This window comes from Psittacula echo, assembly GCF_963264785.1.
Source record: "Psittacula echo genome assembly, chromosome: 6".
Taxonomy (NCBI): Eukaryota; Metazoa; Chordata; class Aves; order Psittaciformes; family Psittacidae; genus Psittacula; species Psittacula echo.
Window position 1 is genome coordinate 37,135,870 of NC_137743.1, and position 14,159 is coordinate 37,150,028.

At 38.7% G+C, this 14,159-nt stretch overlaps 1 protein-coding gene across 1 annotated transcript in view; it reads left to right on the forward strand.

Annotated features, from left to right (window-relative positions):
* Nucleotides 1-4,168: 4,168 nt before the first annotated feature.
* The window catches only part of ARHGAP15 (Rho GTPase activating protein 15), a 340,067-nt gene continuing 330,076 nt past the window's right edge, over nucleotides 4,169-14,159 (forward strand). The window contains exon 1 of the mRNA XM_080620957.1: nucleotides 4,169-4,210. The gene's annotated coding sequence lies outside the window, so the exon portion shown is untranslated. The remainder of the gene's footprint in view (nucleotides 4,211-14,159) is intronic.

The window sequence follows — 14,159 nt, forward strand, 5'->3', positions numbered from 1 at the left end:
ACTGTGGGATGTAAAATCACCTTTTTAGCAGTTTGGTATTGTAGTACTTTTAGCGCTTGGAGGCCTAACACTCCAGAAAATGCATTTACACTGCATTTAAAGCTTGCATGTAACTAAATCCTGTCAAGGAAAGTCTTTACATAATGCATTCACATATGCTGGGGCTTTGTCTCTTTCTTAGTACTGCATAGCTATACAATGAGCTGAAGTGGCTTTTCTAAGTTATTAAAAGTAACCCTAGACAAGGCTGGACCTTAAAATACATGTCAAGATTATTAAAACACTTGGGAAAAAGAGAAAAAAGGACCAGTTTGGATTTACGTGGAACTTTCATACCTAGTTGTTTTTATTGACTTTAGTGTCCTCTTATGTTAGCCAACATTACTGCTGAAGAATCTCTAATGGTCTATTTCCTACCATGTCTGAAAATTTTAAAAAATGTATCTTTTGCACTTTTAAAACTACTGTAAGTAAAATGGATTTTTTTTTTTAGGGTGAAAATCAATTGAGAGTAAAAGGTTTTAGAAGGTGATATCAGAATATTTGTAATGCATCTTACAGTTGAGAGAGTTTGGTAAATTTAGCCATTACTGTATACTGACATTGACATTTACATACAAGCTCCTACATAAAAATCGGTTATTGCCCAGGCAGGTGATATTAGAGACTGTTGTTAACTTAGGCTATAAGCTATTTGAAATGTTACATGGCCATGTGCATGGCTTTTTTGATACACGAGAATGAGCTCCTAGAAATGTTTTCCTGGGATTAAATGTTCAAAGCCCGTATAGCAAAAGAGAATGGCTACTGACTGGACATCAGTTCTCTGAGTAGAAAACTGATCTGAGCAAGAGTATGAATTACTGTCCATACAAACATAATTCTTTGTTTCTCCTATTTTTAATATAAACCTCTACAAATATGAAAAATAGAATTTCTATGGTGAGGAATGTGGGCAATAATACATTATTTCTTCATTATTACACAGTCTTCTGGGTTCTCTGTTTTTGTTTGTTTGTTTGTTTTTGTTTTTGTTGGTTTTTTTTTTTTTTTTCCCAGTGAATTACAAAGTTTTGGAACTTCATCCATTTTCATTAATAAAAAAAATATTTTCTTCTGGAACTAGTCATTGGATGTACAGTTGTTCTTCCAGGCTACACCTGTGTGCTGTCCAGGTTTGTATCATCTGTTATGCCTTGATTTACCCACTGAATTAGATTTGCCACTGGGTGTCAGCTATACAAGCCGGACTATGAGCTGCCTGTCCCAGAGAACAAAAGCTGAACAAGGCAAAAAGAAAAAAAGTAAAGTTTTCTTTCGCCCTTAGGGACTGGTGGTCCAGAACAAGTTGTGGGATCACTGTTTGAGCACTTGATGAAATTATGATACTTCTTGAATTTTTTATAAGAGAGTTGGTAACAGCTGCTGGGCGTTCAGCACCCTCAGTCAACAGTGATTTTTAAAACTGCTGGTTTAGCCTTAATGCTCTGTGCTCTCAGTTGTGAGATGTGGAAATCTGGATGCTCACCAACTTGATGACATGCCTCATAAGCAATGACGCCATGAGTCACTGAAATAGGGATGAGAAATCTGAGCTTCAGAAATGATGCTCCATCTTTAACTTGCACAGCAAGCACGCATAAGACCAACCTGCTGAACAGCAGTCTGTTCCAGGTAACATCTATGTGGCTTCTGCTTCCTGTTTAGTTTTACTCAGATTAAATGAGCTCTTAGATTTTACTAAAATGGTTATTTTGCACATCTAAAGTATTTTCAGCCTTCCAGAGATTGCGCAGGAAGCTTGTGCTGCATAAGTTTAAGCAATATGCAAAGCTGCCATCATCCTTTTATAGAATTTTGTCACTACTGACATACTGTCAAAAGGATGCAAAGGGAATCAGACAGAGTACACAATTTGACATGAAATGTTAGGTGTACAGTGAAAGACATTTTTGTGAAAAATGTCACATCTCTGATCATCTAGGTTTTGGACAAGGTAACGTAGGCAAGTTCAGCTGCAGTATTTTACAGGTTTGCTGATGGCTTCTTCACATTCTAGTGTTGAAGTTCTGTTGGCCACACCATTCACAGATATTTTGTAATTGTAAAATGCTTTTTGATTATTTTGTTTGAAGAAGATCTGAAGACCACATGGCTACAGTAGATTTATCAGTTAAAATTTATTCTATATAGCAAAATTACTTGAAACATATATCTTTTTAAAAGAGCTAGCAATTACTTAATGCTGTTGCAGGTTCTTTAAGCCCTAGCAGCTGTTAATTTATAGAAAAGCACAGTATAGCCTTCTCACACCTGAGAGAAACAACTTATCACCATTCACATGCAACATTCACTTTTTGTTCCAAAAGTCCATCTTTAACGTACATCCATAAAATTCAGTGCCTACAAAGCAGTGATATTTAGTTTAGTTTGTTATTAAGCTTATTTATTTAGTTTAGTTTGTTATTAAGCTTATTTATTTATTTTAGTTTAGCTCTCCTGCCTATATGTGCCTCTTGGCACATAGTAAACATTTGGGAACAAGGATGATCTTGGTTCTGGCTTTGTATGGCTTTTAGCATAATTGGATCTTTGGCCATGAAATGAAGGCTGTAGAAGTTACTACAAAATCAATAATAATAATGTAAGGGTCACTCTACAGCTTAATAGCTCTGCCACTCCCTCAGCAGTGCTATGTTCCCCTGAAGGTCTTGCTTCCCATGGGCTTCAGTAAGTGCATGAACAGTACTAAAGCTGTTCTCTAAAGGAACTTTCTTACATCTTTTTTTCTTTTTTTTTTTTTTTTTTTCCTGCACTAGGAAACGATCTGCCTGCAAATCAGTCTTCTTTGCAGCCTTGTAAAATTTGTCACAATCCCTTCCTAAGCTCCAATCCAACCTCAGCCCCACCTTTTGTTTTCTAACTACCTTTGCTCTTTCTCCATGGAACATTCTACCGGATCCTCCTTTAAGACAACCAAAGATTTTCTTGCTGCCATCTACGCTGATGGGGCATATCTTCTTGAGGAACACGATTGGCACCCCCTGTCAATCAGGTTCATTTTAATTCACTGTTGGGACAAATCCTTAAACTCCAGGATAGCCTCGATTTTTATCCATTTTTCAGGATGCCTTTTTTATTGTGGGAGACAACCAAAAAGGGACCCCCCTATTCTGCCCAAACACCAACAGAAGGCTTGGCAACCTGATCAGCACTGTGATGGTTCTCATACACACAACACACCCACCTTGGCCTGCAAGAGAACTCCTGCTGCATTGGGAAGATGAGCCCTTGTTTTGTAATTCAAGTTAGAAATACCAGAAAGATACTATTGTTCCTTCCTGGAAAAAAAAAAAAAAAAAAAGAGGGGGTAAGACACTGGTGAAGGCGTATGCAAGGAAGGGGCTTTTCTGGAGCCCCAGAGGTGCGGAGCTGCATCTGAGTCTGCTAGTTCTCTGGGTTCCCCATGCCTGAGAGGGACCAGTATGGTATGAGATGCTGCGGGAAGTGAAGTGAGGCAGCAGCTGTGTCTGCCTATGATTCTCCAGGGGTTGCTTCATGGAGAAGTGTTGAAACAGAAAACCAAAGAAACAGAAGTATTTATCTGGGCACCCTTCACTGGGCAATAGTACAGCTAAGGATTCTTTTAATAGTAACTTTCTTTGGTTGGCCAGAATTTGCTATTTTATAAATCTAAAGTAACAGTGTGGTGTCACGTTTACTAAAGCTATATTTCAAAACAGCAAAGCAGAGTTTTTGCAAGCTATTTACTTCAGTGCTCAAAGGGTTTCATTGAGGTAAGAAAGGGGAAGTAGTCTTGAGGCTTAGAATCATAATTCCTTTCAGCATTTCCTTTCAAAACTCATATTTACCTTCTGCTAAAACTAGCCTTCTCTGTTTATTGCAATTTTAACAGAGAAGTTGCTTTCATACTTTAAAATTTGGCTTTTTATCTAGTCTGGAAGAATTTTGCACTAAACCTGGGTGTAAGTCACTCACTGGTGAGATGGTTAACTCCTGCCGTTGCAGGAAGTGGTTTTATTTTACTTTTTTTTTCTTGCTTTCTTTTGGTCTTTATAAGCTGTGGGAGATTAACCCAAATGCTGTCTATAGACATGTGACCTAGATGTTTTCCGTTTTTTGAAATAGTTTAAACTGTTGCTGGTTGATTGCAGTTTGAGATGAAATGATGTCGTCCATGTGGCTGTAGGTAAGGAGCCTTAAATTTGTCTTAATGCAGTTCAGAAAACCTGTTGTTAAAGATTTTTAAAATGACCCTAATTGCAGGTGTTTTGTATGCATTCAATATGTATTATGTTACTTACACAATTATTTCTATTGGCATTTTTGAATTTGAAAGCGAAGAACATGAAAGTAGAGGGTGTAGATGTAGAACAATGTTTTAAAGGCAACATTAGTATTCAGAATCTACTAAGTGTGCTTCACCCTGTGCAAGAGGCAACTGTATCTGACCCTCTCTAGTATCCCAAACCATTAATGACTTCTCATATCCCTATGGTACTAGCTAGTTGTCCTCAGAAGGTAGTAAAGGCTGATAGCACTGTCTGGAAAATTAGATTAGATCACTTTTCTTAGTATTGGCCTTTGACAGTTGCAGTTCAGCACTGTTTAACTGGCTTCCTTCGCTGCTGGTTACCATGAGGGAGGTGATTAGTAGAAGAGGATACTGTAAGAGTTAGTGAGTAGGAAGGGTAGATATCTGTTTGATACTCAGTATCACTAGAGACAGAAGAGATCGATAGAGGGATCTCTTCCTTGCTCTGTGTCAAAAAGTTTTGTGCCACTTTATCAGTGGTGCTAATAAGAATCGGACATGGGGTGTCATAAACGACATTGTACAGAAAACATCCTTGTTTTGTCTATGGGTACTCTCAGTGCTGTTCCTCGTGGAGCTGTTCAAAGGAGGTATCATGGTAGCATGGTTCCTGCATGAGGCTGTTCAATTCCAGACCATTTCCTCCTCTCCTTCAGAGCTGGGCAAAAAAAGGTTGTGTCCTGAGTCCCCATCTTACTCAAAACTTTCTATCAGAAAAGGTCACTTTTCATTGCTGTCAGTAGGCAAACACTGCTTTCTGGCCTTCAGAGCTTTACAAGGAAACAGTAATGTAGAAATATGTTCAAATAACACAATACAATGCTTTGATTATATGCCACATAAAGGAAAGCCAAAATTACCAATATTTGTTCTATGGTGAAGATTTGTTTTCCTGGTAATTTGTAGTTTGCTGCAAACTTTGTGACATGTACTCATGTTTGTAACTGATAACCTTATCATAAGAAGGAACTTGTTTTTCTTTTGGAAATATGGATCAGAGTTGAAAGATATCACATGTGGCTGGAAGCTCATTTTGAAATCATGCATGCTAATTGGAGACAGATTTTAGTGTAGGGTTGTAAGATTACATTTCAAAATTTCTGTAATTTTTGAAGAAAAAAAGCTGTCCTGCCTCCATATACAAATCAGCCCAGACAGGGAAATTATATAAAAAGAACATGTTCTCTTTCTGGACTGTGTTTGTAGCCGTTTTTATGTTACTGCTGCAACGTCTTAGAGTAATTTGAAATGCATTTTCTACAAAGCTGTGAGATTTGGTAAAGTAGTTTGAATTCTTATTTTTCTTTATTTCTCCCTTCCCTGCAATTTACCTCTCTGTGTCCAAAGAAAATTCATTTAAACCCAGCATCTCTCATTCACTGTACCTCTCAATCCAATTACATCTGTAATGTTCATTTGTTCATTTTCTTTTCCAAATAGAGTAAACAGCTGAAGCACTCTCTGTATTTTAAAGCTCCTGCTGTACACTATTATTGAATTATAAAAATCTTAGTCTTTTTGGCAGCATTTGTTGTAGAAATTTCCTTTTGCTTTGATATAAGAAATACCCTAGTTTACTCCATTTTTTTCTATTCCAAGCATGATTTTATGACCCTTTCACTGGGGCTGGGATTGCCGGGGTAGCAATTACGACATCTGTAGCAGACGATGGCCTCATGCATGTTCTTCCCTACCTGGAGCAAGGCAGGAACCACAAACTAAAATGGTGACAGAGACACATTTAGATTCTTGTCCCAGTTTTTTGGTGGCACAACACTACAATCTCGGACATGGTGCTAGCTTAACTAAAACAACTGTACATTGTTCTGGTTTGGATTTCTCTATCTAGTTCTGGTCCCAGAAGTTATTGCTTCTTTGCAATGCTGAGCTTCAGGCAAAGCTCTAAAAAGTAGTACTCCATACAAGTGAGATGAAGCACCCATCATGACCTCTAGTGATGTAGTGAGGATGGCTTTTACTATGCTGCTCAAAGGCTTCAGTCTTGTTCTCTGCTAAGCAGTCCCACAGACTTTAAGCAGTGTGAACTGTTTTATTATGGCCCATTTCACATGCAGCTTAGTGGGTTATAGGAATCATCTTCTGAAATTTTTTATGATCACAATGTGCAATTCTGATACTTGCCTATTTTTCATGACTTTTTTTTTTATGTCTTTGTGCTGCGTCAGCTCAATCAGTGTGAGTTGTTAACCATTTAATGAGTTCTTAAAGCCTGTATGCTGATAAAAGCAGTCTCTTGATATTGGAGAAGTCTGTTAGTGCTTAAGTGTGGTTTTAATTAAAAATCTGAAACATGGCATTTTGTACAGAATGTATCCTAATTGTGTTTAGGTGTTGTTTGGGCTATCTCTTAAAGGCAAAGCATAGCAACATTTGAGCTCTAGCTAAAGTCTCTACGCTTCACTCTTCTCCTAAGACTTCCACATGAATACATCAAACCTATTTCTCAGTGCTACAAAGACAGAATTGATGGATACTGATGGATACCATCTCTATGAAGATGCTTTGATGGTTCTTCTGGTTTCACTGTTGATAACATTAGTCCTGAAGAAAACAGATGGGATAAAATTTTGAGCCAGCTTTTGAGTGTGTATCTTCCATGATAATTCAAGTGCCATTTAGAGCACAGCAGCAGATTTCTTTATCTGGATGCACAACTTGCACAAAACTGTCCATTTTTTCACCCACTGGTGTTTGTAACAGCTTTTGTCACCATCAAACTAATTGCTTTAATGTCCTCTTAGTCTCAGAGTAGACTGAAGGCCCTGCTGCCTTCAGCTTGCCCACAACGGCATGCAGCCCTCTTGAGTGTGCATTTGGGAACCTGTGAACTTGGTCAGGAGGTGTTGGCGTTACCTCCTTCTGAAACCTTCTTACAAGGTTGGTCTGCTTCAGCTAGTGATCTCAATGAATTTTAATTTCACCAACTGCTCACTTATTGACATCTGAAGGACAGAGGTGGTTGTTTCTTTGCTGCACTGGATGTTAAGATTGTGCCTTCATGCACTTGACATGGCTCTGTCAATCTTCCTTGTTTTGAGAAATACTATAAAAAGGTTGCTTTGGCAACTTTCTACAAAACAAACACTGCTAGCTCCTCATTTGCAGAGGGACTTCCTCAATACAGATCTATTTAAGACTGAGGCCTTAAATAGACCTCTGTAGACTCCCATCATCTTTATTATAACTTGAAATACCTTGGGGTGCAAACTTGCGGGCTGGCTGAAATAGGAGTAAAAGAAATGCTATTGGGTCTTTTCTTTTTTTTCTTTTTTTTTTTTTTCTTTTTTTTTTCTTTTTTTAAAGAAAGCTGTCTGAATGAGAAAAACAGGCATTAATTTTCTGTGCATAGGCATTTAGGTATTGCAAACTGACCATGGGGCAAATCTAATTCATGCTAGAGCTCAGTCTGTGGATGCATCCAGGTCATGCTAGAGCAGATTTTCAGTGCCTTATTGGCTCATGCTGAAAATCTCTAGAAGTGTTGCAGTCTGCATGTGTAAAGTGAGTCCTGTTTACCAGGAACTAAGAACCCAGAATTCATAGATGCTTGAAAATTTTGGCCTTTTTGTCTTCATGTGTCTGTATTTCACTTTACTTAGCATAAGAAAGAAGTGTTTTGAAAATTGTGTGGGAAAGATATGAGAGGGTTAAGCAGATATTGGTATTCTTCAGATTACCTTCTAAATTTCTGGGTGTATGTATAAGTTACACAGTAAAATGTTAACTCAACAGTGCAGATACCTACTGAAGGATATCCAATAAATTAACTAAGCAAGTTTGATATTAGAAGTTCAAGGTTGTTTAAGACACAATACAACCCTTCCTGCCATTTGAGATTGACAGGTATTAAATCATTCACTTGTAGTAAAGCTGGGTATTGTGGGTTTGTACTGTGGTTTTTCATGAATATTTCTTCCAAAGCCTGTGCCTGATATACTAAACAGGCAAAGACCTTGAACAAATGAACTTAAAATGACTTCTGATTCCTTCTCCAAGACATACACCATTTTTCAGCACAACTGCAACATGATAAGAGGGGAAGGGGAGGCAAGGATGAAGAAAAAACAGAAGTGAATGTGACTTAGAGCTGAAAAGACGTGCTTTAACTATGTGCCTGCTCTCTGTTTCTTAATTCTTTTCCTGCCACACCCTGAGCAAAGCCACTGCTGTATTTGGTTCTGAACCAGAAATCAAAGCTCCTCCTAGGCAAGGCATAGTGCTTAGCACCTGAACTTATTTGCTGCTCAGGATGTTGCTAAATTCTCTTCCTTTGTGGTTGAGGAGGGAAATGACACAGATATTTTGTGAAGACAATTGAAGATCTGGAGTTCTGTCTCCAAGAGAGTCATCTCCATGGCTGGCGGGTCTGTCACCAGCTTGCTGGGTTTCAGGATGCTCTCAGCATTTCTGGTGTCTCCACTGCAGCTGAGGAAGCATCTGCTGCTGTGCTGGCCTGATGTCTGCTTGGGACAGTGGTGTTGGAAGAACTGAGTGGTCAGCACTTGGAAGTGTGTCCCACTGGTTGGGGGATCCCCAGCCCACATAGTAATGCTGAGCAGAGCCAAATTCCCACACACACTGCAGGAGAGCCTGATGGTAACATCATGGGCATCCACAGGAAACACCAACAGAGCCCTCCATGGGCTCATTCAGACAAAATGCATTTCTAACAAATGGCTTTGGCTTTGCCACAAATGAAGCAACGTTTGCCACTAGGAAGGTGTCACATCAGAGCTGCCAACTGGCCAAGTTGCTTTGACACATGCTGCCTTTTGTGTTTTGGGCTGAGTAGTGCTGAGGCTTGATCTAGAAAGATTAATATTTCTATTATCAGAAAGACATTGCATGCTTGGTTACTTTATTAGCAAAGAAAGGAAATTATAGTAATCAGTAGCAATGAGTAATCAAATTCTTATGATGATTTTTGGACTAAGAGGTAGCATTAATCCATCCACTCTTCTTGGAGTGACAAAAGAAGGAGAAACAGCCCAAGTAAAACATGTCACTACTTCCTTGTGCATTAATCCTAGGCCCTGGGAAAGGCAAGGAGTGCCCCTAGTCTGAGCAGAGGCTTAGAGAAATTCAGCCCTTTCTTTAATTTGCTTTCGACAGTATACTGCTGGCTCTGAATTGAGTATTATGCAGTCATAGAGACCCAAGACATTCAGAATTGCTACACGGATTTTAATGGGAAAACTTTCTATTTTTAACTTTCATCTAAATTTTGGGTCTTTTTATAAAAGCTTTTCTAGACTGTAAATAAGGAGAAGGAATATATTAAAACATGGAGCAAAAATAGTATGAAATGAAAGAATGAAAAAAGTTAAATGCAGAGATTTCTTCTCAGACTTGGGTCATGCACCAAGATATAGATGTTTAAAGAATAAGGTTGATATGCTGTAATGATTTTTCAACTCAGGTACGTAGGACTGCAAAGGCTCACTTGAGCAGAGTGCAGCTTCGTCCAACAAGGGATCTGAGGAGTCTAGCAGCTCTGCATGTTACTACCTAATAAACCCACAGCCAAAAGGAAATGTAATGCTTGTTAAATATGTTTGCTCTTAACCATGCCTAGGGCAGATGACTCTTCTCACCAGGACTGTTGGTTTTCACACACAAATATGATACCGCCATATTCCTTCTGTCATTGCTACTGACTGTGGCTGCTCCTATCAAGTGCAGCAAACCTGTGGTGGGACTCATGGTACAGCTGGGCTCTGGTCTTCTGGCCCAGAGAAAGTATGCATACAAGGCTTCTGGAGTCAACTCGAACCACCTTAGTGAAATAAATATTTCATTGATCCCTTACAAAGCAATGTACATTGCAGTAAAAATTTTAGATATAATTAACAGAGCCTATGCTCAAATTTCTTGCATGATCAAAAAATATATAATTTTGACGCCACAGTACCCTCGGTATTTCACCTTTGCTGAAAGCAAACAGCTACACAATGTGATATCAGATACTATCACATAAACCAAATGCCTTTGTCTTCTCCCCACTTTGCCACGTGGTGCTGAGGAGAATTGCCGTGGGGCAGGCACTCCTGCTGCCTTGTGTTCCACTCTGGGCCATTGCACATGTGGCTAGTGAAGAAACAAACCAGGGGTTAACGAAATGCAGAAGAGGGACTTGCTTGATGCAAGCCGCAAAGAATTTCCCCTTCTAGTTCCTGCTGTACCTTAAAAGTTTTCTCTTAAATTTGTAGGTGCTGGCTCTGCTGTGTTTCACAGCAGTGTCTCTTACAAGCACAGCACCAGGAGCTCTGCAAAGGAAAGTGGAGATGGAGTGTGGGAACAGATTAAAAGTGTCTGGAGCTTTTTTTTCCCCCCTCAGATGGGAAGTGGGAACAGTGAGAAGAAGTAAGGCAGCAGCTGCAGGATCACAGCACAAAAACTGCTGCAGATATCTATGGAAGAATGTTGAGAGAGGGTAGGAGAGACTTTCATGTGCATAGCACAAGGAACTTGAACATTATCCTGGGGAATGGGAGATAGGGGGTATTATTGTCTGAACGAGGGATAAGCCTCTTTTAGACACTCTTGAGGCAGGAAGTGTCAGGAAGAAATAGCTTTATAATGTTCTAAATAAAGAAATAGTTTCATTATAAGTTTATTTTTTAATTTGTTTTTAAAGTCCGAGAAGTTTTAAAGCCTTTCTTATTTAATAATCTCAGCATCTCATTTTTACAGACATGTAGGACAATGGGTATATGGAACTGCAAAATGGATTAGGGGAAAGCAAATGTGCATTTTAACTACTAAGTTGAGGGACTCTAAGATACTTGAGAAGGTTAAAACAACAGCCATTCTTTCACCAGAGTCTAAACAGAGCTCAGTAGGACATTTTTTCTAGTGAAGGGGATGCTGCTGGTGCAGGGAGTAAGGACCATGTGGCAAACGAAGACATGATTTACAACTGCCCCAAGTGTTCAGCAGTGCACAACTGATTTAGAGTGATAAAAATTGTGTGTAATCTTTCTCAGTAATGAATGTGAGGTGCTTCCTCCACCATGGATCAGCCGGCAGAACATGTGCCTGAATGTGGTGCAGGTCACAACTACGCTGTAACATCCTACCCAAGCTAGCTTTGTGATAGCTTGTTTGCATAGCTGCTGTCAAATTGAAACCAAAATTTCTGTTGGCAAAGCTCTGAAATTGCGAACTTATAGGAAGTTTCTTTCTTTGGCTATTTGCAGCAATCTTTCAGGCGTTTAAAAAATATTTTTCTAATGCATCAGTTTGTCATGTGGTACTAACTCTTCTACTTTTCCAGAGAGTTTGGGCTGTTCCAAAATTATCATCACCACATGTCTAGTTCAGGTAAGCATGGAAAGTTTGGATGAATATCTGAATCTCTGTGAGGAGTTCTGCAAAATTGAGCTGGAAGTATTTCAGGCAGTCTTACTCTGAAATTTCTGTCACTTCTGCTTCTGCTTGTATCTGTAAATACTGCAAGAATAACCTTTCCCATAGTATCTCATCACTTCAGATCTGGCAACATTAAAAGTAACAACACTTTTCTGAACATTTAGGCTATAGGAACAGATTTCTTTCAAGTACCGGAGAAAATTTGTGATTCTTATGTGATCTTTCTAGAGAAAACATTGGATTTTTTTTTATTCAGAATTAGACAGCTTTAAACTAAAAAGTTACCATTTGACAAGCATCATATGCAGGTGCAAAATGAGTTTATAGCTGGTTAGTCTTACTTGTGGTTGTTGGAAAGCCATGACTCTACTCTGTACTCATCTGCAGTATATAGATGTATAGAAGAAAAGAAGGAGGTAGAAGGAAATTATCTTTTCCTCGTGTCAGGTAAGGTCAGGTCAGGAGTAACCAAGCATTCCCCTCTAGCACTTCTCAGGTCTTACTTGGTGTTGAATCAACTAAATTGCTGTGAACTTTTATGATGCTATAAACTACTTGCTGCCATTGGTCTAATATCTAAACCACATTCCTATCCAGTGTTGGAGGATGTGTTAGAAGTGTTATGTACAGGATGACAGTCATAGTTGGGTTTTTTTAATAGTGTGTATATATGACCAATATTCATCATTTGAATGATTGTAATCTAGCTTCCACAGCATAGAAAATGGAGGCAGGTGTCGCAGATCAGATGCAGTCCAGAAAAAAATTAAATGCATTGCCAGCAGTAAGACCTAGAAGTAGCAATTTTTCCCAGGCATGTTCTTTTACATATTCAATTGAATTTCTACTATGGACGACTGTTCCCAGAACATATGCAGGCCAAACTGTACACAAAGGATACTTTTAGCTTCAAGTTCCACATGAAAATGAGATCTTAAATTGACATAGGAGTGGTGAACGGTTTGGAACAGCATTATGCTATCCCGTATGATATACTAGGACAGACAAACTTTGAAACAACTGTTACCTTTCCTGAGACCTTCACATGTGATATAATTAAGAAATTATGTGATATAAGAAGAGCCATAACCATACACAGTCACCTGCCGACTTGAAGGTAGTAGGCTCTTTTACTCTACTGCATCTTTTTGTTGTTTCCAATAATATCCTAGTGATATTTCCTAGTAAGCTTTTACTTGTGCAAGGAAGTCCTGTAGACAGCAGGTCATAGAGGACTGCAGAATTAGAGTTGGATCTGTAGTCATCATATATGAATGCGAAGAGTTTGTTGCATCTGCACAACTTCAGAATGGTAGCTGTCTCCCATTCTCTTTTTCTTTCTAATTCTTTGGCCATTCGAAAGCATTTTAAGAGAGAGCACATCTCTGCCCAATAGGATACAAGGCACTTAACTAGATTCCTATTTTTCTTTGTCATTTGATCTTGCTGTTTTTACAGGTTTGTGTATAGCAGGAAACAGACCCTGAAGCTTTCAGCTATGATCTTCTACAAAATTTCAGAATGACACAAAGGACAACTTCAGGTCCCTGCCTAAAACCTCATTGATAACCATTGCCAGTATAACACAGCTATTTAAATTTTCTGCCTTCATGCCTCTATTCATCCAACCCATGAGACAAATCAAGCAACAATTTGTAAAGATTAATATTATTTCCACTGAAACCGTGTATTTGGTTAAGTATTTTGCTGGCATCTACTAGAAAGTGGGACTTGATATCAGCCTTCTATTATTTTATAGTTTTATTTTTTTGTTGCGTAAAAAAGAAAAAATAGACAAAAAACCTGCTGTCAATCTTCATAGCAGTAAACCACTCACTCATATTTTTAGTGCTGTAATCAATGGGCAGGAAATCACCAAAGCATCAAACTATAGCAGTCTCTAAGTTATTGCATGGTGTAGACTCCAATCCCCTGCAGATCTGTGACATACTGTAAGTACAGAATCAGATATTCCCAATACGTGTGGTAAATACCAGAAATAAGAAATTAAGTGGTGCATTTTAACAATTTCTCAAGAACTCAGTTATCAAAACAATTTTAAAGTATGTTCTTAGACCCAAAATAAAGCAACGTTGTTACTGCTGTACAAGTCTGTATCCTTCCTTCTTGCAGCTCATTACAAAGTGTGTTTCCATACCTGGCTCTCTAATACTTTGGCTTTCCTCCTTGTGTGTGCTTGATATTACTTCTGCTTTGCTGCAATTCCATCAACTACAGTGGGTTCGCTGTAAACCTGAGATCAGGATCAGGCCTTTAAGACCTGTCTGGAGCCACATGTCCTGTATTGCAGAAAGCAGGAAAAAATTATTCTAAGTAACACTCATTATGAATACTCTGATCCTCCTGGATATTCAGCTGTTATCTGAGATTTCAATCAGGAGAATCATGTAGTTATTAACTGTTGTTATAA